Source organism: Mauremys reevesii, linkage group 12 (genome assembly GCF_016161935.1).
Source record: "Mauremys reevesii isolate NIE-2019 linkage group 12, ASM1616193v1, whole genome shotgun sequence".
Taxonomy (NCBI): Eukaryota; Metazoa; Chordata; order Testudines; family Geoemydidae; genus Mauremys; species Mauremys reevesii.
In genome coordinates this window covers 19920059-19941722 of record NC_052634.1, presented here as the reverse complement: position 1 = coordinate 19941722, position 21664 = coordinate 19920059, and the positions used below count along the sequence as shown (strand labels likewise).

General features: G+C 55.6%; 1 long non-coding RNA gene and 2 other non-coding genes across 3 annotated transcripts; 2 read left to right on the top strand and 1 right to left on the bottom strand.

Annotated features, from left to right (window-relative positions):
- The first annotated feature begins 779 nt into the window (after positions 1 to 779).
- Positions 780 to 851, top strand: TRNAC-ACA. The gene has a single exon. It is a non-coding gene; the product is annotated as a tRNA-Cys (tRNA).
- Positions 852 to 5783: 4932 nt separating this feature from the next.
- LOC120375833 lies at positions 5784 to 20508 on the bottom strand. The gene is made up of 3 exons (XR_005586827.1): positions 20462 to 20508; positions 12292 to 12391; positions 5784 to 6147 (listed from the first exon to the last, which is right to left on the bottom strand). It is a non-coding gene; the product is annotated as an uncharacterized LOC120375833 (long non-coding RNA).
- Positions 6005 to 6076, top strand: TRNAC-GCA. Its single transcript has one exon. It is a non-coding gene; the product is annotated as a tRNA-Cys (tRNA).
- Positions 20509 to 21664: the final 1156 nt, after the last annotated feature.

Here is a 21664-nt window from a genome sequence, read left to right as displayed (position 1 = left end):
TCAGACTTTTGGCTTCAGCCCCAGCAGGGGCGGCTCTAGCTTTTTGGCCGCCCCAAGCAGTCATGCGCGGGAGGCGCCCGGAGCCGCGGGAGCAGCGGACCTCCCGCGGGCATGACTGCAGAGGGTCCGCTGGTCCCGCGTGGCTCGGCTGGACCTCCCGCGGCTGCGGACGGCTCGCGGGTCCGGTGGCTCCGCTTGAGCTGCCGCAGTCATGGCTGCGGGAGGTCCAGCCGAGCCGCGGGACAAGCGCCCCCTCCGCAGTCATGCCTACGGCAGGTCCGGTCCTCCCGGGGCTCCGGTGGACCTCTCGCAGGCATGACTGCGGCAGGTCCACCGGCCCAGCCTCCCGCCCCCCCTGGCGGCAGGGGATGCCCCCTACATTTTGCCGCCCTAGGCACCAGCTTGTTTTGCTGGTGCCTAGAGCCGCCCCTGAGCCCCAGGCCCCAAGAAGTCTAATGCCAGCCCTGGTGAACCCATTAAAACAGGGTTATGACCCACTTTGGGATCTTGACTCACGGTTTGAGAACCACTGCTCTATGCTAAAGGGAGAGAGTTTTCCTGTGGGTGTAGTTAATCCACTTCCCCAAGAGGTGGCAGCTATGTCAGTGGGAGAAGCTATATCAGTGGGTGTGCAAGCTGTGGTGTTTACCACATTTAACAAGTTTAATCAAACCCCATTTTTAAAACCATCTGTAGCCTGGGAATGGCAAAGGACCTCGATGAAGCAGGGTCTGTCCTTCAAAGTCCTGGAGATCATGAGTCCATACTTTTGCCCTCATGGGAGTATAGCTGAGTGGTAAAGTGCTTGATTACAGATCAAGTGGTCCTTGATTCAAACCCCAGTGTTTTCTTATAACCTTCTTTCTTTTTTTTTTAAAAAAGGAAAACATTTTCATTTTCATTCTCCATTCTGTTCAGGAGCTCCACTGTACAGGGGTGCTTGATATGGATGTAAACACTCAACATTTCACTGTCCAAATGCATAAATACCTAGCAAAGCTGTCCATCAGCTGAAATCAGTTTCAGTCCTCAAAGTGTCAATTTATGTTTTCATCAATTAAACAAAAGTATCATATGAATGTACATTTGCAGATCCCTCTTCTCCAGGAGCTGTGCTGTGCAGAAGAACAAGAGCCACATCCAGCTGCAGTTCAGGAACCTGATGACCAAAGAGCAGTAAATGTTCTGATGGATGGAGAAAAATGCCTTCTAGTGAGCTATTGAACAAGCTCAACCTGTTTAGCTTATCAAAAGAAGATTGAAAGGTGACTTCATTGAAGTGTTGAGGGGCCTTAATGGAGAGAAAAGATTGGATATAAAAGGGCTCTTTAATCTAGCAGAGAAAGGCATAACAAGACACAGTGGCTGGAAGGTGAAAGAGACAAATTCATATTACAACTAAGGGCAGGTCTACACTAAGAATGGGGGTCGAACTAGGGTACGCAAATTCAGCTACGTGAATAGCGTAGCTGAATTCGAACTACCCTAGTTCGAACTACGTACCCGTCCAGACGCCGCGGAACCGAACTCCGCGGCTCCAAGGTCGACTCTGCTAACTCCAGCTGCCGAGGTGGAGTACCGGAGTTCGAACTAGCGCTTCCGGAGTTCGAACTATCGCGTCTAGATCAGACGCGATAGTTCGAACTCCGGAAAGTCGAACTCACCGCGTCGACCCGCGCGGTAAGTGTAGACTAGCCCTAAGGCACAAATATTCAACAGCGAGGATGATTCACCACAGGAACAAGCTACCAAGGAAAGTGGTGGATTTGCCATCTCCTGATGTCATTTAATGAAGACTAGATGCCTTTCTGGAATGTGTTTGCCCCAAAAGTAGCTCTTGTGTCATACAGGAGGCCAGTGATATGCAGGGGGTCAGATTAGATGCTCTAATGGTCTCTTCTGGCCATAAAGTTGACTAATTTCTGAAAAACTGAGTGTAGCATTGGGAGCAGCATCTGATGTTTTCCTGTCTAGCCGGCTTGCTTCCTAGAACGAACGCTCCTTGAGTGGGGTGATCCACAGGGAGTAGCTCAAACCTCCAAAGTGCCTGACCAGGGGCAGGACATTAGCACAGCAAGGGAGGGGTGTGGCAGTGACATCACAAGGCCTTTTTCAGGACCTCAGACTATTGGTTAAAGGTGGTGGGGAGGTGGTGACCTCACAGAGAGATGCTGACATCAGCCAGGCAGGACAGGGTCGAGGGACCAGGGAAACCTCAGAGACCCCTGTGGCTTTGCAAGTCTCTTTCTCCAGGTCTCTCTTTGAGGACTGAGAGAGTATTCGGGTTCACGGACGTGAGCGCCAGGACGAACCTCTTTCGAGTTTTCTCCTTCCCTTTTAGTGATTTTACTAGAGACCAGCCGTCCCTGTTTAGAAGGTAAGAGCCTCCTCAAAGGAAGGGGTGTCCTGGGGGTGTCACAGTTCGGATGCCGGTGCCCCCCCACACACACTGTAAGGAAGTTCCCGTCACCCTGCTCTGTGTTCACAGGGCAGGAGAGAGCAGCATCCACGGCAGTGATTTGCTCCTGGCTGCCGGAGCAGAGCAGCAGGCTCAGCTGTCAGAACTTCCCAGAGGGATGAAAGGGGAGGGGCCCATGGCTCTGTAGCAGGAATGCCGGGCAGGCGAGTTCACAGAGGGCATTGTGGGATACTGGAGGAGGCCAGTTATGGTGATATAATGAACAGCAGCGTCTTCACTGACACTCTGCCACTTTAAGTTTGCTGGAAAAAGCTCTAGGCTTCTCATCAAAGTGGTTTTATTTAGTCACCAAAACAGGGCAGTTTTGTTGCCAGACGTGGCATTGCAGCGTGTGCACCAGCCACAAGCTGCTGACTGAGGGAGCATAGTGTTGTTCCCCGCCTGTTCAGGCATCCCTGGGGCCCTGCACTTCACACAGCTCTCCCTGATTTCAGCTGTTAGTGAGGGAGCCTCACTGCTAGCGCAGACTGGGCAGTTTATTGCATGAGAGACACTGTCCCAAAGCAGGACTGATGCTTAGAGCTGGTTATCAGTGATTTCAGATCTGTTGGTCTGCAGCAAGACTCTCCATTGAGTCTTAACCAGCTCTGTTATTACACAGGGAAGAACAAAAGGGTCAAATGGTGCCTGGAACCCTTAAGAAGAATCCACCCCACCAAGTACAACACCTGTCGCTACCTGCTCTCAATTCCACTGAGACTGTATTGGGGTCACTCCTCGCCTGTATCAACCTAGGGGGTCTCAGAGAATTACAGTTACCAGCTGCTCCAATGGCACAATTGGTTAGCACACAGTACTTATAGGGCAGTGCTGAGAGGAGCTATGCTGAGGTTGGGAGTTCAAGCCTCCCCTGGAGCACTGATTTTCATTAACCAAGTGGTGTCACCCCTCATTTGGCCCTGTGGAATGTAGAATTCCAGCCCTGGGACACTGAGGAGGGGAGGAGTCAAAAATGCCCCCTTCACTTATTACCTCCTCTCCAGAGCACAGGTGACAATCTACAATTCTTTCTCCCTCACCAGCCTCTGTGCCAGGATCCCTCAAGCAGAGCCTGGAGTCCTGCCCCTGGCGTCTGTACTATTGACAAAGACTAAGTGACAGGGACAAAACACTCAAATCCCACCTGGTGCAGGGAGCCAGGTTTGCTCTTCAAATTCTGTTGTTGGTACATTTCCAGGTCTGGGAATGTCCCCCACCCCCCATAGAGTTAAGGGGAACCTAAGCCCTGGTTAGATACTGCTAAATAAAAGGAAGAATTGTTCTGTCAATGCAGCTATTATAGGGATGGGAAAACCTCTCCAATCACTGTCTACTCCAGAGTGCTATAGCAATGCCACAGCAGCGTTTTAAGTGTAGACAGAGTGAAACTAGATTTAGCTCCAATTTGCACTGTGGATGCTCAGGCACTAAGACTAGAGTAATAATAACAACAGCAGTGCAGTGCTTGCATAACTGGCAGGATTTGAACCTGCGCAGGGAGACTCCAATGGATTTCTAATCCAGCACCTTAACCACTCAGCCACAACTATTTGATATATGTTTGCTTTACTACACAATGATTCTGTTCTCACTGAATTGTCACTTCAAATTGTTTGCTCAGACCAGCTTCCCCAGCACACTCACTGCTGTGCAGCTCTGTACGTGTGGCCATGGCCGAACAGCGAGTATTCCTGTCCATTTCCCTTCCGGCTGGAGCAGGATGAGAGTGTGTTTGTGTGAATGACATTGCTGTAGATTATTGTTCATTCCCCACATTGACAATTCAGACAGTCCCTTTCCTAGTAAAATCTCCAGCACATCGTTCCAATAGCCGGGGGCAGGATTTCTCTGGGGCACTGAAATTTTTCAGGGGACTGGTGCATGAACTGAGCCTTGCATTCCACCCTTGATGTTTCATGGACTAACAACAGCAGCAGAAAGAAAGAGCAGAGCCAATATCTCACTGTCAGAGGTGAAGGTGGCCATGTCCCCTCTGTCTGACCATCGCCATTGCAGGAGAGAAGATTTCACTGGAGTCGAATGCCCTGGCTCAGACCAGAGACACAGGGAGGTTTTGCTGTTCACGGAACTGTGCAAAGGAAATTGTGTCTCTGTGTGAAATTGAGGCAGGAAATGAAACACCCAATGCCCTAAGGAGTGTGGGTGAAGGACTCGGGCTGAGCAATGATTTAACAGGGGTTTGTGTCAATTTATTGGCCTGATTATAACTATGGCTAAAAGCCCCCTGTAACAGGGGCTGCGGGACAGGACAGGCAGTTCTGCGTGGAGTGTTCAGAGCTGCCCCGTATCTGCCCTTTCTCTGCACCGCCCCTGCTCCCAGAATGCACCAGGCCCTGGACTGAACTCTTCCCCTGCCGGCCGAGCTGGTTTCGTTTGCTGTGATCCTGTTGGCTTGGCGAGGGGGAAGTGACAGTCCCACCCCAGGGCCAACGCCCCCCTGTCACCCAGCCCCCTGACCCCTAGCAGCGCAGGTCAGCCAGGAGCTGGGCCCTGCCAGGCACTCAGGGGCGTCTCCCCTGCAGCTGGGGGCTCTCCCCAGCGTGATCTGTGGGAGCTCGCGCACTAACGGGGCAGTGGCAGCAGCCGCGTGGTGGGTTGGGCTGGTGACCCGGGTCCATCTCCTGGGGTCGGCTGGGTTCATGCTCAGGCGACTGGCCCCAGCCACCGGCCGAGCCCCATGGCCACGCTGCTGCTGTTACCGCACTAGCCCCTCACGCCCCCATTCCCTCACTGAAGCCAGGAGAAGGTTTGCAGGGACGAGGTGGGAAGGGTTTGACCCCAATATCCCAGAGCTGATTCTCCTCACAAAGGGGTGTGTGCATGTGGTGGGTGCCGTGTGCAACGTCCTGTGCCCATGAGGAGGGGACCGGAGCTCTGCCAGCAGGAAGATTTATCCTGCAGGAGCCCTGCCTCCCTCCCTCAGGGGTTCCCCTGGAGCAGAGAAGCTTTGAATCCTCACTGGAGACTAGAGAAGCCCGAGCAGCACAAGCTGCCTGGCAGAGGTTCTGGATCAGGGCCTCACGGGCACATTGGGTTCATTCCCTCAGGGCTGCCCTGCTCAGTGCCAGGGCTGCTCCCACTCCTCCAGCACAGAGGGGGCTGCAGGCTCTTTGCCAAGCTGGGTCCCAGCTCAAGGCAGATTTAACACTAGCAGGGGGCCCAGGTATGTGCTGGTGCCATTCAGGGAGGGAATCTGGGCCAAAGACTGATTAGAAATTGGGTAACGCTAAAGTGGGACTAGAAAGACCCTTGCTGGGACGTGGCGGGTAGGTAGCCCCCATTGTGTACCGTGCCCTTGCCGAGAAGTCTCTGGGAGAGTGGATTCTTCCTGATGGGCCATCAGCACGTCTCGTTGGTCCTGATGTCGGCTGCTCCTTTGTTGATACTGACAAGCTAGTTGTGGGCCTTCCCCACTCACCCCATAGCTCCGGAATGCACAGACAGCAATACTGGTGTGGAAGAAACGAACACCACGCTCAGGTTTCAAGATCCTTAAGATCACTGACTTGCCAAAATAATTGTCAGGGGGGTATAGCTCAGTGGAAGAGTGTTTGACTGCAGATTACGTGGTCCTTGGTTCAAATCCAAGTGCTCCCTTAAAAGCCTGGTCCTTCAACAAAAATAACTGTATTTCCATTATGTTCAGGAGCTCCGCTGACTAGGGATCCCTGAAATGAATGCAAACACTCAACATTTTCCTGTGCAAATACATAAAAACCTAGCAAACATGTCCCTCTGATGAAAGCAGTTCCAATCCTCTAAGTGTCTAGTTTATGTTTTCACCAATTAAACAAAGGCACATGAAGACACATTTGCAGGTCCTTGGCCTCCATGGGCTACAATGTGCAGAAGAACAAGAACCACATCCACTTGGGAGGCATGGCCTAGTCTGTATTACATTTGGTAAGTAAGTTGCCATTGGGACTGAAAACTCTGCTGGAGGTGGACAGGAGCCTGTTGCAAATATCAAATAACCAAGATTTACCAAACTCCCTGTTACACATTCAATCCTCTCTTTTTTCTATTCTATTAAACTGGGAGCAAGTTACCAGTGACCCAGGGCTGGGGCGGAAGGACGGTGCAGGTGGGGGGAGGAGCCCAGGGCTGGGGCAGCAGGGTGTGTGTGTGGGGGAGAGCCCAGGGCTGGGGTGGCAGGGGGGTGAGGGGCAGGGGGTAGAGCCCAGGGCTGGGGCAGCAGGGGGGTGCAAGTGGTGGGAGGCCCAGAGCTGGGGAGGCAGGGGGTGCAGGTGTAGGGAGGGGAGAACCTAGGGCTCGGGCAGCAGGGGGATGGGAGGGCAGACAAAATTTTTTTTGCTTGGGGAGGCAAAAAACCTAGAGCCAGCCCTGCCTCCACATACTGTAAGGTAGTAGGAGCAGATCATTATTATCCCTACTTGAAAGAGGGAGAAGCTAAGGCTGAGAAAGGAGAATTGACTTGTCTTAGGTCACACAGCCAGTCAGTGGCAGAGTTGGGAATAGGACCCAAGAGCCCTGATTTTCAAACTAACCATCGGAGCTTGAATTTCAGACATTGAATGACCTGAATAAAGTGCTCTCAGATGAGCTCCAGACCAACAACAGTGCACAGTAATTATTCAGCAAGTATTTGAGGAGAACTGCAATGTTAGAGAGAATAATGAACTGCTCAGAGACCATTAATGCAGAGAAGCAGCAAAATTCATCAAACATATGACTGGTTCTGACTTATTTACTTGGTCTTAAAAGAGAAGAACAAGGACCTGAGTCTCCTCCCTGTCAATAACCCCCTGCTCAGCCAATCAGGGTAGAGACTGAGGACAGGAGGCTGAGGGTTCTCACCAGAGAGCCCAAAGGATGGCCCAGGTCACCAGTGGGGATCACTGCCCGAGCACTATTTCAGCCCCACATTTTTGGGTGGAGCTCCCACAGTGGGAGCTGCCAAACACTCCCCCGCAACACATACACACACTCCGCTCTTGGTGTTGGGAGGGAAACAGGTGAAAGGACAAAAGAAGCAAAAGAAGAGAAAGGAGGAAGGGATGGAGGAAAAGGACAAATCCTAATGGCTCCAGTAATTCTAGGGGACAAAATCCCAGGTGCAGAATAAAATTCTGCCTCCTTAAGCTCGTGTTTTCCATGCTTAGACTTCGTCACCAGATGGATCAGACTGAACAGGTTTCAAACCTCGAGGAGGCTCTTACCTTCTAATCAGGGACGGCTGTTTTCTAGTAAAATCAGGAAAAGGGAAGGAGAAAACTCGAAAGAGGTTCCTCCTGGCGCTCACGTATGTGAACCCGAATACTCTTTCAGTCCTCAAAGAGAGACCTGGAGAAGGAGACTTGCTGAAGCAAAGCCACAGGGGTCTCTGAGGTTTCCCTGGCCCCTCGCCGCTCTCCTGCCTGGCTGATGTCAGCATCTCTCTGTGAGGTCACCACCTCCCCACCACCTTTGACCAATAGTCTGAGGTCCTGCAAAAGGCCTTTGTGATGTCATTGCCACACCCCTCCCTTGCTGTGCTAATGTCCTGCCCCTGGCCAGGCACTTTGGAGGTTTGAGCTACTCCCTGTGGATCACCCCACTCAAGGAGCATTCGTTCTAGGCAGCAAGCTAGCTAGACAGGAAAACATCAGACACTGTTCCCAATGCTACACTCAGTTTTTCAGAAATTAGTTGACTTTATGGCCAGAAAAGACCATTAGAGCATCTAATCTGACCCCCTGCATATCACAGGCCTCCTGTATGACACAATAGCGGGTGAGAGAGGGGGGCTGAGGAGGTAAGTGGGTGGGCAGTGGCGGGGGGGACAGGTGAGCCGGCGGCGGGGTAGAGGGCCTGAGGAGGAGAGCGGGCAGGCAGTGGCTGGGGAGCAGGTGAGCCGGCAGCTGGCCCCAGCTCACCTCCGCTCCGCCTCCGCCCTGAATGCCCCGTCCCACTTTTCCCCCTGCTTCCCGCAAATCAGCTGTTCACGCAGGAAGCCTTGGCGTGAAGAGAAGCAGTGTGGCGGCTTCGTGCTCAGGTCCAGCAAGGTGGAAACAGAGACAAGGTGAGCTGGAGCAGGGGAGCTGCCCACACTGCAGCAGGTAACCCAGGGGGCGCACAAGGGAACCGCTCCCCACACCAGCTCACCCACCTCCCCTCTGCCTCCCTGTGCCTGAGCCCCCATTTGCTTCTCATGGGGCATCAGAGGTTGGGCTCAAGCCCATATGTCTGCACTGTAATTTTATAGTCTTGCAGCCCAAGCCCCATAACCCTGAGTCAGCTGACCCGGGCTTTGCGACAGGTGCCCTGGGTGTGTTAATCACAGCGTAGACCTAACATCAGGCTACATCTCCAGTGCAATGAAACGCTCACAGCTGACCCATGTCGGATTAATTGGGGTCATGCGGCTTGGGCTGTAAAGTTGCAGTGTCCGTGTCTGGGCTCAGGCTCAGTCCCCTGCTCTAGGAGCCCAGAAGGTTGGGAGGGAGTTTAGCGAGTGGAAATGGTAAATCCTGGACTCAATGGCAGTTCCCCATTGGTCAGTCTGCTCTGGGGCAGGGACAATAACACGTCCTGCTGCATTAGTTATTTCAAAGGGTGGTTTAGGATTTTCATTCTCAGACACTGGGCACAAAGCAGGACTCAACCCTGGGCATAAACTAAATGAGCTGCCCACAGATTCTGGCAGCCACAATGAGCCATTTGGTGTGAGAGCTCAGACCTGTCCCTGTCCCAGAGGAAGGGGGTCATCTGCAAGGGGACTGGACCACTGACCTACTGGCTCCTAACTCCCAAACTTTCAGTAACTCTATTATCAGTGTCTGTGAGTGTTATTTAAACCATAAAAACAGCCACCCTGGGCTAGACCAAAGGCCCATCTAGCTCTGAATCTTGTCCTCTGACAGCAGCCAATAGCAGGTGCCCTAAAAGGCCACTCCACAAGGCACCACTGGGAACTGAACCCAGGATCTCCTGTTTACAAGCTTAACCCACTAAGCCGTAGTGCTTGCTATTGCTGAAAGGATCACATCTGCCCACCCCTGACTCTCTACCTACCTGCACTGGGGCCTGGCAAGCTTTGTTTGTGTTTGGATTCTGTAAAGCAGAGGAGCAGGTGACGTTTCACTCCCACGGTGTGTGTGTGATTCTTTGGACAGGTCTGTGCTAAAAAAGTATGTCTGTGTAACGACATTACTTAGGGGTGTAAAAAATGTAACCCCCACCCCCCCGAGCAATGCAGTTCTATCGACCTATCCTCACTGTAGACATCGCTGTGTAACAGGAGCACTTCTCCCATCTACAGAGCTTGGGGAGGGGCTTGGTTAATGAAGACCCAGAGAATAGGTGGCCCATGACGCTTGCATTTGAGGAGGCTGGGGATGAGCACTGGAAGGTCCCTAGAAGTGGGGGGGCCATTGGTGCCCAGACCATGGCACTGCCCCCCCTCCATCCTTTCTCCTCTCTCTGGGGCCCCACCTGTGCTCCACCCTCGCTCCTGTTTGGCCTTTTCCCCCCCAGATCTGCCTCTTTCACTGAGGCCTGCTGGTCTATTTTTCACTCGCTCCTCTCCTCCCCCAGGGCGTCCTCGCCTGCTGCTCGCGCCTCTCCACCCCTTACCCCAAGGTCTGCCTGCTGCCCACACCTCTCTGCCCCCTCCCCTGAGCCCCCACCTCTCTGCCCCTCCTGAGACCCACCCTGCTCAAAACCCACACCTCTCTGCCCCCTCCCGAGACCCACTCTACCCACCGCCCCCACCTCTCTGCCCCTCCCCTGAGACCCGCCCAGCCCACCGCCCACACCTCTCTGCCCCTCCCCTGAGACCCACCCTGCCCACTGCCCCCACCTCTCTGCCCCTCCCCTGAGACCCACCTGCCCACCACCCACACCTCTCTGCCCCCTCCCGAGACCCCCCCCACCCACCGCCCCCACCCCCCCGCCCCTCCCCCGAGACCCCCCCCGCCCCTCCCCAGAGGCCCACCCTGCCCACACCTCTCTGCCCCTCCTGAGACCCGCCCTGCCCACCACCCACACCTCTCTGCCCCTCCCCTGAGACCCACCTACCCACCGCCCCCACCTCTCTGCCCGCTCCTGAGACCCACCCTACCCACCCCCCCCACCTCTCTGCCCCTCCTGAGACCCGCCCTGCCCATCACCCACACCTCTGCCCCTTCCCCTGAGACCCGCCCTGCCCATCACCCACACCTCTGCCCCTCCCTGAGACCCACCCTGCCCACCACCCACACCTCTCTGCCCCTCCCTGAGCCCCCACCTCTCTGCCCCTCCCTGAGACCCACCCTGCCCACCGCCCCACCTCTCTGCCCCTCCTCTGAGACCCGCCCTGCCCACTGCCCCCACCTCTCTGCCCCTCCCCTGAGACCCACCCTGCCCACCGCCCCCACCTCTCTGCCCCCTCCTCTGAGACCCGCCCTGCCCACTGCCCCCACCTCTCTGCCCCTCCCCTGAGACCCGCCCTGCCCACCACCCCCACCTCTCTGCCCCCTCCTCTGAGACCCGCCCTGCCCACTGCCCCCACCTCTCTGCCCCTCCTGAGACCCGCCCTGCCCACCGCCCCCACCTCTCTACCCCTCCCCTGAGACCCGCCCTGCCCATCACCCACACCTCTCTGCCCCCTCCCCTGAGACCCGCCCTGGCCCTCACCCACACCTCTCTGCCCCCTCCTGAGACCCACCCTGCACTACCCACACCTCTCTGCCCCTCCTCTGAGCCCCCACCTCTCTGCCCCTCCCCTGAGACCCGCCCTGCCCACTGCCCCCACCTCTCTACCCCTCCCCTGAGACCCGCCCTGCCCATCACCCACACCTCTGCCCCCTCCCTGAGACCCACCCTGCCCACCACCCACACCTCTCTGCCCCTCCCCTGAGCCCCCACCTCTCTGCCCCGCCCCTGAGACCCACCCTGCCCACCGCCCCCACCTCTCTGCCCTCCTCTGAGACCCGCCCTGCCCACTGCCGCCACCTCTCTGCCCCTCCTGAGACCCACCCTGCCCACCGCCCCACCTCTCTGCCCCTCCTCTGAGACCCGCCCTGCCCACTGCCCCCACCTCTCTGCCCCTCCTGAGACCCGCCCTGCCCACCGCCCCACCTCTCTGCCCCTCCTCTGAGACCCGCCCTGCCCACTGCCCCCACCTCTCTGCCCCTCCCTGAGACCCGCCCTGCCCACCGCCCCACCTCTCTGCCCCTCCTCTGAGACCCGCCCTGCCCACTGCCCCCACCTCTCTGCCCCTCCCCTGAGACCCGCCCTGCCCACCGCCCCACCTCTCTGCCCCTCCCCTGAGACCCTCCTGCCCACTGCCCCCACCTCTCTGCCCCTCCCCTGAGACTCACCCTGCCCATCGCCCACACCTGTCTGCCCCTCCCCTGAGATCCGCCCTTCTCACTGCCCCCACCTCTCTGCCCCGCCCCTGAGAGCCACCCTGCTCACTGCTCCACCTCTCTGCCCCACCTCTCTGCCCCCTCCCCTGAGACCTGCCCGGCCCACTGCCCCCACCACTCTGCCCCCTCCCTTGAGCCCCACTCTGCCCCTTCCCCATGGCTGCCACCCGCTAATCTCTGCCCCCTCCCCTGAGGCACCTGCTGCTCATGCCTTGACACCCCTTCCCCAAGGACCTTTGTGATCTCTGATGGTGACTCTCTGCCCCCTCCATACCAGTCGGGTTCCTTGCTGTTTCCTGTCTAAGTGCTGAACACATATGCTCGCCCTGAGATACTGTTCAACTTTCGCTCCATACCAGTCCAGTTCCTTGCTGTTGCTTGTGCTAGACCGTACCCTGAGCTGATTCCCGGCTTAAGTGCTCAATACAGCTTTGTCTCTCCGTGTCTCTGAAAAGTACTCACCATTAAGGGGTATGGGTTCCTAACGGCAGCACGTGGTGGGAGATAGAAATGGGTGTTTGTTGCTCTCTTGCAGGTGCTGCTGATGTCCTTTCTGCTGTCCCTGGTGTGGAAAGACAGAGGCAGTTTTGAATCTCTTAAAATTGTTGTTAGTGCTGCAGTTGCTCGCCCTAAGCTTATGCCGTTAGATCTCTTTCATGGTATATTTTGGTCCCGAGAGGTAAAAGGTGTGTTGTTAGGGAGTGAGGTAGCAAAGGTTAGTTGCAGAGGTGCTGCGTGTGCCACAGAATTCGTGTGCCCCCCCACTCCCGTCCAAGAGTCCAGTATTTGCATAATCCCACCCACTGACCTGTGACTAACAATCTCGCTCTGCTAACTCTTCCAGAAAAACAGGCCAAAGAAAGTGTATGCGAGCGCTGTACCACAGCCCCGGTGCTATTTTCGGTTCCTTCCCACAGAACTTTCTCTCCATAGCAGTCCAGTTCCTTGCTGTTGCTTGGCTAACCACTGCATGCATGTGCTCTACCGTACCCTGAGCTGAAACCGGCTTTTGTGCTCAATACAGCATTGCCCCTCCGTGTCTCTGTGGCGCAATGGGTCAGTGGGTTTGGCTGTTAACCGAAAGGATGGTGGTTCAAGCCCACCCAGGAATGACGCTAAGCCCGTGCTACTTCCTTGCTTCCCCGAGACCTGTGGGGGAGCCTCAAAGGTCCCATTTTGCTGCCTCTTGGCCTCAGTGCTTTCAGCTGGTGGTCCAAAGAGCGGGCTGGATGCCATTCAGAAACCCATCTGCCAGCAGCTGTGCCAGAGGCTCAGGCTTAGTCCTCAAGGCCAAGCACAAAAACTTTCAGCCGGGAACATTTCGCTCCCTTCCTGCCTCCGCCCAAGCGGCAAGGGAGAAGCGGAGGAGACACGCCGGCTCAAAGACGCCTCCCTCCCACTTCCCTGTACGCTGTGCAAAGCTATTGGCCTGCCTCATGCCTCGTCAGGAAAGCGCGGCCATGCGGCCCAAGCCTGAGTCACGTCCGCAGCCTGGCCCGCCCCGCCCCAGCTGATGGCGCGCAGAGCCACGCGAGTCAATGGCAGGTCGAGTCGGGAGCCTTGGCTCTTTCCCCTGACAGCCACACACACAGCGCTGCCTAGCGCCCCGAGAGCCTCCCTCGTGTTCTCCTGCAGCAGCTGCCTGCCGGTGTGGGTGGGAAAAGGGGACCAGGAAGCACTGCAGCCTCATTCTGGCACAGGAGGCCCTTGCCATGCCCAGGCCTGCCTCTTGCCTTCAGCCCAGGCAGCCAGAGGTGCCAGGGAGCTCCCTGGCAGGCCGCCGCTTCGCCTCAGCCACCTCTTGCCTCATGGCCTAGGCTCTCGGTGCTCTGCTGGTCACAGGCTTGCTTGAAGGCCCAGAAGGAAAAGAAACAAGCGCATGCGTAGCAGAGGATGGTTTTGATCCATCCACCTCTGGGTTATGGGCCCAGCACGCTCCCGCTGCGTGACTCTGCTGGTGCTTCACACCCTCCCCCTGCCACCTAGCTGCCACTATCCTGATTAGTGCCTTACACGCTCGCACGCTGGCAGGCAGATGCGCAGGCTGCTAGGCAGCTGCCCTGGTCACAGGATTTTACAGCTTCTACAGGGTAAAAAGGATCTATTTGGGGTTTGGACTCCATTGGGAGCTGGGTAGCTGAGTGCTGGAGACGGGAGCACTTCTTAAACTGTTTTCAGTTAAGCTTTCAAGCTTGTGGGGGACGAGGTTCAGCTTTGGATCCGTGTCTGCAGCAGGCAAGCACCTCTGGCTCAATCGCCCCCCGCCGTATTAGCAGACTAAAACGCGGAGCGAACGCACACGCCTTGCAAAGGAACAGGAGCCAGGATCTCGAACAAAAGTCAACATTTTAGTAAGATAACGTTCAAAGAAAAAAAAAAGTGTACGGTACAGAGTTTCGGCGTAGAATTTCTGGTGCTCAGGGAACAACGTACAGCTTACCCAAGGGGTGCGAAGTTCGGTTTAAGATCGGGTGGCGTAAGGAATACATAATCTGCAATAGCCCTGACTGGGGGTAAAAGGTTAACGTACAGACACTGAGTTAGGAGGGTATGTTGTCCATATGAGGGCTACGTTCGGGTGTGGAGTATAACGAGCGGATACGACGATGAGGATGGATTGACCCGCATTTGGCGAGTTTTAACGTTCGGTGTTTTGGAATCTTTGCCACAATCTAGTTGAAGCAGGGTCAGTAATGAACTCTCCCCTGCCATCTGTTGGTGATCTGTCGTCAAGGCCTTTTGGGGCTGATGTCATTTGCATGGTTACACCGACCCCGGATTGCATGATGGGAGTGCTTGTCCAAACGGTCATTTCAGCTGCTGTGGGATCCCCAGTCTCTTTGTTATTGGGGCAGGAGTAATCCAGTGTATTTTCCTGTTGATTTTGGATCAAGGACATTTGAGGCCTGAGAGTGTCACCCTCGTCTGAAAAGTACTCATCTTTAAGGGGTATGGGTTCCTAACGGCAGCACATGGTAGGAGGTAGAAATGGATGTTTGTTGGTCTCTTGCAGGTGCTGCTGATGTCCTTTCTGCTGTCCCTGGTGTGGAAAAACAGAGGCGGTTTTGAATCTCTTAAAATTGTTGTTAGTGCTGCAGTTGCTTGCCCTAAGCGTATGCTGTTAGATCTCTTTCACGGTATATTTTGGTCCTGAGAGGTAAAAGGTGTGTTGTTAGGGAGTGAGGTAGCAAAGGTTAGTTGCAGAGGTGCTGCGTGTGCCACAGAAGTCATGTTCCCCCCCCCCCCCCCCGCTCCGGTCCAAGAGTCCAGTATTTGCATAATCCCACCCACTGACCTGAGACTAACAATCTCGCTCTGCTAACTCTTCCAGAAAAACTTTTCTGCCAGGTTGTCATTCAGCACCATATTCCTACCAACTTCAGCTTTTAAGTACCATCAGATACCACCTGCTTCTTATAAGTAAAATTTTTACCTATCTGTCAAAGATTTTAGGGGCATGTTCTATCACATTATTTATAATGGGATAATAATTAATTCTATTTTTAAACTCAAGAGAGAAGAAAACCATCAAATGTGCATTTAGAGAGTTCAAAAGAATCCCATGGTGCTAAACACAAATATTTTATTTTCAATCTCTCTTAAATTGCTATTCTTTGGAACCCATGTCCCTTGTCTAACGATTTTTACGTAGGTTCGGGTGAGTCCCGAAATCATGAACTGCTAAGTACCGTTCTACTGTCCTTGATTCATATATCCAGGATTACTACACTTAATTACTCCTGTCCTAATAAGAAAGTGTTTGGGGATCCCATAGCAGCCAAAATCACCATTTGGACAAGCACCCCCATCATGCAATGTGGGATGGGTGTGACCATGCACATCAGCAACAAAAGACCTTTACAGCACATCACCAACAGATGGCAGGGTAGAATTCAGTCTGACCCTGCTTACATCCTCCCCACAGCCAAGAATTGGTGGTCCTGATAAATCACACTCCCTATTATACCAGCTCATTGTTATTGAATGCTGAAGTTATGGCTAGCAAAAGTAGCCACCCATCTCTGCCCTGTAGCATCCAGCTTAGCCCTTGTTAACACATAAGTCAGTGGATTGTTCTCTGTCCATACCTGAAACTGAGCACCAGACAAGTAGGCTCGAAATTTCTCAGTGATAGCCCATTTCAAGGCCAAGAACTGCAGCTGGTGGATGGGATAGCGAGTTTTGCTATCAGACAGTCCTCAGCTGGCAAAGGCCACAGATTTACATTTACCTTCCACTTCCTGGTAGGAGAGTGCTCCCAGACCCTCCAAACTGGCATCAGCATGCAGGATACTGTTTTTTTGGTCAGCAAGGACTAGGACTGGCACATGAATCAGGCAAATAATGATTTCCTGTAAAGCCCTGTCACATCTCTCATCCCGCCATGTCCCCAATGGAGAGGAGAGGAGCCCCTCCCCTGTCCCAGGCCAGACACACCAGATCTGTGGGGGCAGATATCCATGGCCCAGCCCAGGTGAGCTGGAGCTGCTGGGGAGAGAAGATTCTTCCTCAGTCCAAGCCCACCAGAGTTGATGTTGCAGTGTGGGAGAGATATTTCTCCCCTGGTATTTAGATGCTCTGATGAGAGGGAGCAGGTAGAAGATTTTTCTTCTCCTTGCATTTCAAACTCTCCACCCCCCCACCACTTTGTGCTCTAGTTTGATCTCTGTTTTATGTCTCCAGGGCTGTTCTTAGCCATAGGCAGCCACCTAGGGCACCACTAGGTCTGGGGGCACTGCTCTGCTGGGAGCCTGGACAGATGGGAAGCAGTGGAGCATGTAAGAGCAGGGCTGCTGGGTCCTAGAGAGAACTGAATGCAGCACAGTCTGAGGGAGGGGATTGGCTGCTGGGGTCTCTGGGATGGGGAGGGGGTAGCGGTTGGGGAAGGAGCTCACCTGTGAATGTGACTCTTTCCCCCCGCCCCCCGCTGAGGTGAGGTGAGGCAGGCTCTGCGGCTCTGGAACCAGTATCCTTTGTTGTCCCCCATAACATCCATTCTTCTCCCGCCCTGCCCCATGGAGCACCCCCTCCTTTTTCCTCCATCCCCAGGAGCATCCCTCTCTCTCTCCTCCCTCCCCTCCATCAGGGCTGGGTTGGGTGAGGTGCTGGGGGGTAGGTGGGGGGAGGAGGCTGGCTGCCTGCCTGCCTGCTGAGGAATGAAAGTGAAAGTAACTCACTTCCTGGGCAGTGAGCCAGGATTGGAATGTCGCACGGGGCTGGGCTGGGGTTAGCCAGATGTGTGAAAACTCAGGACAGGGGGTTGGGGTAGGGTGAGCAGATATCCCTATTTTATAGGGCCAGGCCCAATTTGGGGGTCTTTTTCTTATATAGGCTCCTTTACCCCCCCCCCCCCCATCCCCACCCCCTGTCCTGATTTTTCACACTTGCTGTCTGGTCACTCTAGGTGGAGGTAATTGGTGCCTATCTAAGACAAAGCCCCAAATATCGGGGCTGGCCCTTTAAAATCAGGACATCTGGATCTGGTCACCCTAGCTGGGGAGCGCATCTCTCCCCTGGGCTGGCAGCTGCCAGCGATCCATCTCATCCGGGGCGAGCTGCACAGGACAGGATGAGCCTCTGTGGCTCTATGGATGACCTGTCCCTGAGATCAGCTGCTGTGCTAACTTCACCATGGTCCGTAAGGCTGGTGGTGGTGCCCATTGGTGTGTGATTGGACCTGAGGGTTTGCTGCTGCTGTTGCCACTCTGCACCCCAAGAGGTGGATTTTGGGGTCTACTGCAGCTGTTGGACCAGCAGGCTGGGGGTGAGCCAAGCATGAAAGCAGTGCTGTGTTGCCATTTAGATTGTCATTTAACAACTTTGTTTGCCAAAAATTCTTGCTAACAATCCTGAATCCAATTTCAATATATTTTTTTAAAAAATCAATATCTTAGCCAAAAACAGAAAATTAAGTTGTTGACAATTATTAGTGACAGGTTTGGTTTGAGGCAGGGAGTGGGCCAGTTTTCATCAGAGAAACAAAAAATGTTGACTGACTTTCCTATAGCCTGTTACTCCTGATAAGAGCCCTCCAGCAACTGTAATATGCTCATCTCCTTACTGGTGTATAGAGCAGGGGTCGGCAACCTACGGCACATGTGCCAAAGGTGGCAGGTGAGCTGATTTTTGGTGGTATGCAGCGGCAGGCTGAGCGGCTCAGCCCATCACTGCTCTGGGGTTCCGGCTGCTGCCCTATTGCCAGCTGGGATATCGGTCGTCGGCCCCTCTCAGTACCTGCTGCTGGCCTGGGGACCCCCAAGGAACCCCAGGCTGGCAGCGGGCTGAGCAGGCCGGCAGAACCACTCAACCTGCTGTCAGCCTGGGGTTCCATTCATTTAGCCGGCAGCGGGCTGAGTGGGCTGGTGGCGGGCTGAGTGGGCCGGTGGGGGGTTGAGTGGCTCTGCCAACAGGCCCAGCTGAACGACACTCCTGTTCAGAGACTGTTCCTCATTCAATGCACAGAGCAAGTTTGTGCTGTGACACTGGGCAGACTGTTAAAACAGAGCAGGGTTTATTAGTCAACTGAAACACAGCATGGAAAGTCCTTAGATTAGCACAGAGAAGCAAAGACGACAATATAGTCCATACAATATAGTCCATGTGTGTGTGTGGCTGGATACATATGTGTTTCTGTATGTTTGCAATTGTGCGTGTGTGTATGTGTGTGCGAATGCTCTGCTGCCCTCTGCCGGTGCAACAACCTTTTCTCTGTATGTCACAGCCCCCATACCGTCGACCCCGGTGGTGATTTCCCCATGTTACAAGGGCTGGCTGGCCTGACCCTTCTCCCCTCTGTGGAGTGTGGCGGGGGCTGCAGCTCACCCCCTGTGGGGCAGGAGGGCCCAGGTGTGGGGCACTGGGCTCCGATGCACCTGGAAAGCAGCTCCGATGAGGTGAGGCAGAGCATGTGGTGTCTGTTCTGCGTTGCCTGGTGCTGGGCCATTGCACAATCCCCAGCCACGCCGCACAGCACACCCCGAGAGGGGGCAGGGGGCCAAGCAGACGATCCAGTACGAGGGGGATAGGATGTGTGGTTGGGGGGAGGAAAAGCCTTGGGCTGCACTGGGGGAGTGCAGAGCAGGGGTGACACCCCAGAAACCTGCAGCAAAGGGATGGACAGGTGGGGTGGGTGGATAGAAGAGGCAGTGGGACTAAAATCTAAAAGGGGAGTGTGGGGTCTAGTGGTCAGAGCGGGGGTGGGGGGCAGTTTTGGTGGTCAGAATTCCTGGGTTCTATCTCCAGCCCTGGGACGGGAGTGGGGTCCAGTGGTTAGAGTGTGTGTCGGGCGGGGGGGGGGAGCCAGGACTCCTGGGTTCTCTCCCTGGCTCTGACACTCTCCTGTGCAATCCCTCGGCAGTTACCCAACTCGCCAGCTTGTGGGAGCGAGGGGCTGGGGCCGGGTTGTGACACAGCCCAGAGTCCCGTACTGCCCCTTTGTTACCCAACCCAGGGCAGGGTGGGGGATGGCCTGGGAGACCCGCTAAGAAAAGCGCTTCTGGTGGGTCTGTGTGTGGGTCACGCTGCCCCCTGCTGGATAGACCCCTCTAGGTCAGAACCAGTCTCAGCCTGGGTCAGACCCTGGGAGCCCAGCCCCCTCTGTCGCCATGGCCATGTCTATTGGTCTCCTGGAAAGGTCCATTCTCATGCGTAGCTGTCCAGTGGCAGTGAGTTCCACAGGCCTCGGCACACGCTGTGTGGGGCAGGAGGTCCTTGTGTTGGGAGCAGTGGGAGTGAACTGTGTGCGGTCATGTCTCTGAGCACAATTGCGAATATTCTGGTGTGTGTGTGTGTGATTGTGAGTGTGGCTGGGGATGTGATTGTTTCTCTCTTTGGGGGTTGGGCTAGCATGCCCCCCTGGGTGTGTTGTGTGTTCTTGGGATTGCGTGAGTCCCTTTGTGCATCAATGTGTCAGTGTGTGTGTCACTTGCTGCAGGATACAAAATCCTGCAAAGCCACCACACACACACACACACACAGAGCAGGGCTCAGCCCCACCAGCAGGGGGCAGCAGGGACACACACGACTCTCCTGGGCCAGCTTGGACAATTTCCCATCACGACCCGGCACAGTGCTGGTGCCCCCACATGGGGGTGGGCATTGACCGGGCAGGGGGGGCAGATGTGCTGGATTCAGAAGGAAGCACTTTGGGAAAATCAGTCAAGGCCCTTAGCAGAGCTGGGACACCGACCCAGTGACCCCTGCACCACCCTGGGAGGGGAGTGGGGTCGAGTGGTCAGAGCAGGGAGGGGGCTGGGCACCAGGACCCCTGGGTTCTATCCCAGGATCTGGGAGTGGAGGGGGTCTAGAGCAGGGGGACTGGGAGCCAGGACTCCTGGGTTCCATAGGGGAGACTGTTTTTTCCTGTGCTCCCCTCCCTAGAGATCCCAGCCCAGCCCCCTAGTGGAGAGTGAGTGGGAGCGGGGGAAGTTGCTCTCCCAGTTCATAAACATGATTCAAACCCCTTCCCCCACCCCAGGCTGTGAGATCATGAACCTCTCCCTCCCCGAGGCAAACAGTAGAGGTCCCGCCCCACCAGAGAAGATGGGGTCTAATTGCACCCACAACAACCCCACTCATGGTTGCAACACAACCCCACCCAGCCCCCTGCTAGGACAGGATCTGCTGCTCCCACCTGTTTTCTTATCACCATGAGCTGCTCCCCGCCAGGCACCACACCCCATTCACACGCCTTTGGTCAATACGTAGCTCAGTGGCAATCACTGCCCCGAAGTGACTCCGGTGCAGGCACCCACAGCACGAACTCCCCACACCGGATTCTGTCCACACGCAGAGAATTCTCTCCGCCGGGCTCCTTCGGTTCCTCTCCCTGCTCTCCGTCCTGCCGCCAGACACTGCTCACCGGCATAACCCCGCCCATAGACACGTGACACCTTCTGTCGTTTTGGTCTCAAGTGAATGAGTTGCCTGCAGGGAGTGAGCACGTCACAGCCGCCGGGCGGGGATTGTCTGTGAGCCCCGCGCTGGGGGCGGGGCTTCAGGGAGAGACCCAGCCCCATAGACAGCCTGGGGCAGGGAGATATTGGGGGAAGGGATGAGGGGATGGGGGGAGAAGGGGAGGAGAGACCCAGCCCCATAGACCTGCAGGGGCAGGAGATCTTGGGGTCAGGAGGGGAGAAGGGGGATTGGCAGAGACCCAGCCTGGGGTGCAGGGGAAATGGGGTGGGGTGGAGGGAGCTGGGGGAGAGAAGAGACATGTGGGGTGGGGGTGAAATGTTGGTCCAGGGAATCTGAGTCACTCCCAGGACATGCTGTGCATGGGGGCGCACAGGGGCAGGGAGAGACCCCCATCCCCATCCCCACAGAGCCCCAGAGGGATATTGGGGGCAGGGGAGGGGATGGAGGGAGGAGAGACCCAGCCCCATAGACCCCTAGAGGCAGCAGGATATGGGGGGGCAGGGGAGGGGATGGCAGAGGAGACACCCATCTCCATAGACCCTCAGAGGCAGGAAATGAGGGGAGAAGGGGGGAGGGAGGGATCCAGCCCTATAGACCTGTAGGGGCAGGGAGATATTGGGGGCAGGAGGGGAGAAGGGGGGTTGGCAGAGACCCAGTCCAGGGTGCAGTGGAAATGGGCGGGTTTGGGGGGAACTGGGGAGGAGAAGAGACACATGGCAGGACACATGTTGGGACAGGGAAACTGACTCACTCCGAATACATGCAGGGCGGAGGCAGATCATGCTGGTCCCAGGGTAATTTCGGGGGGTTCTGATTCCCCACTCAGCCGGGGGGCTCACCTCTGGGCTGAGGAGACCTGGGGTGGGGCAGGTGCAGGGTCTGTGTGTGTGTCAGGCTGGGGGAGCTGCCTGGGTAGAGG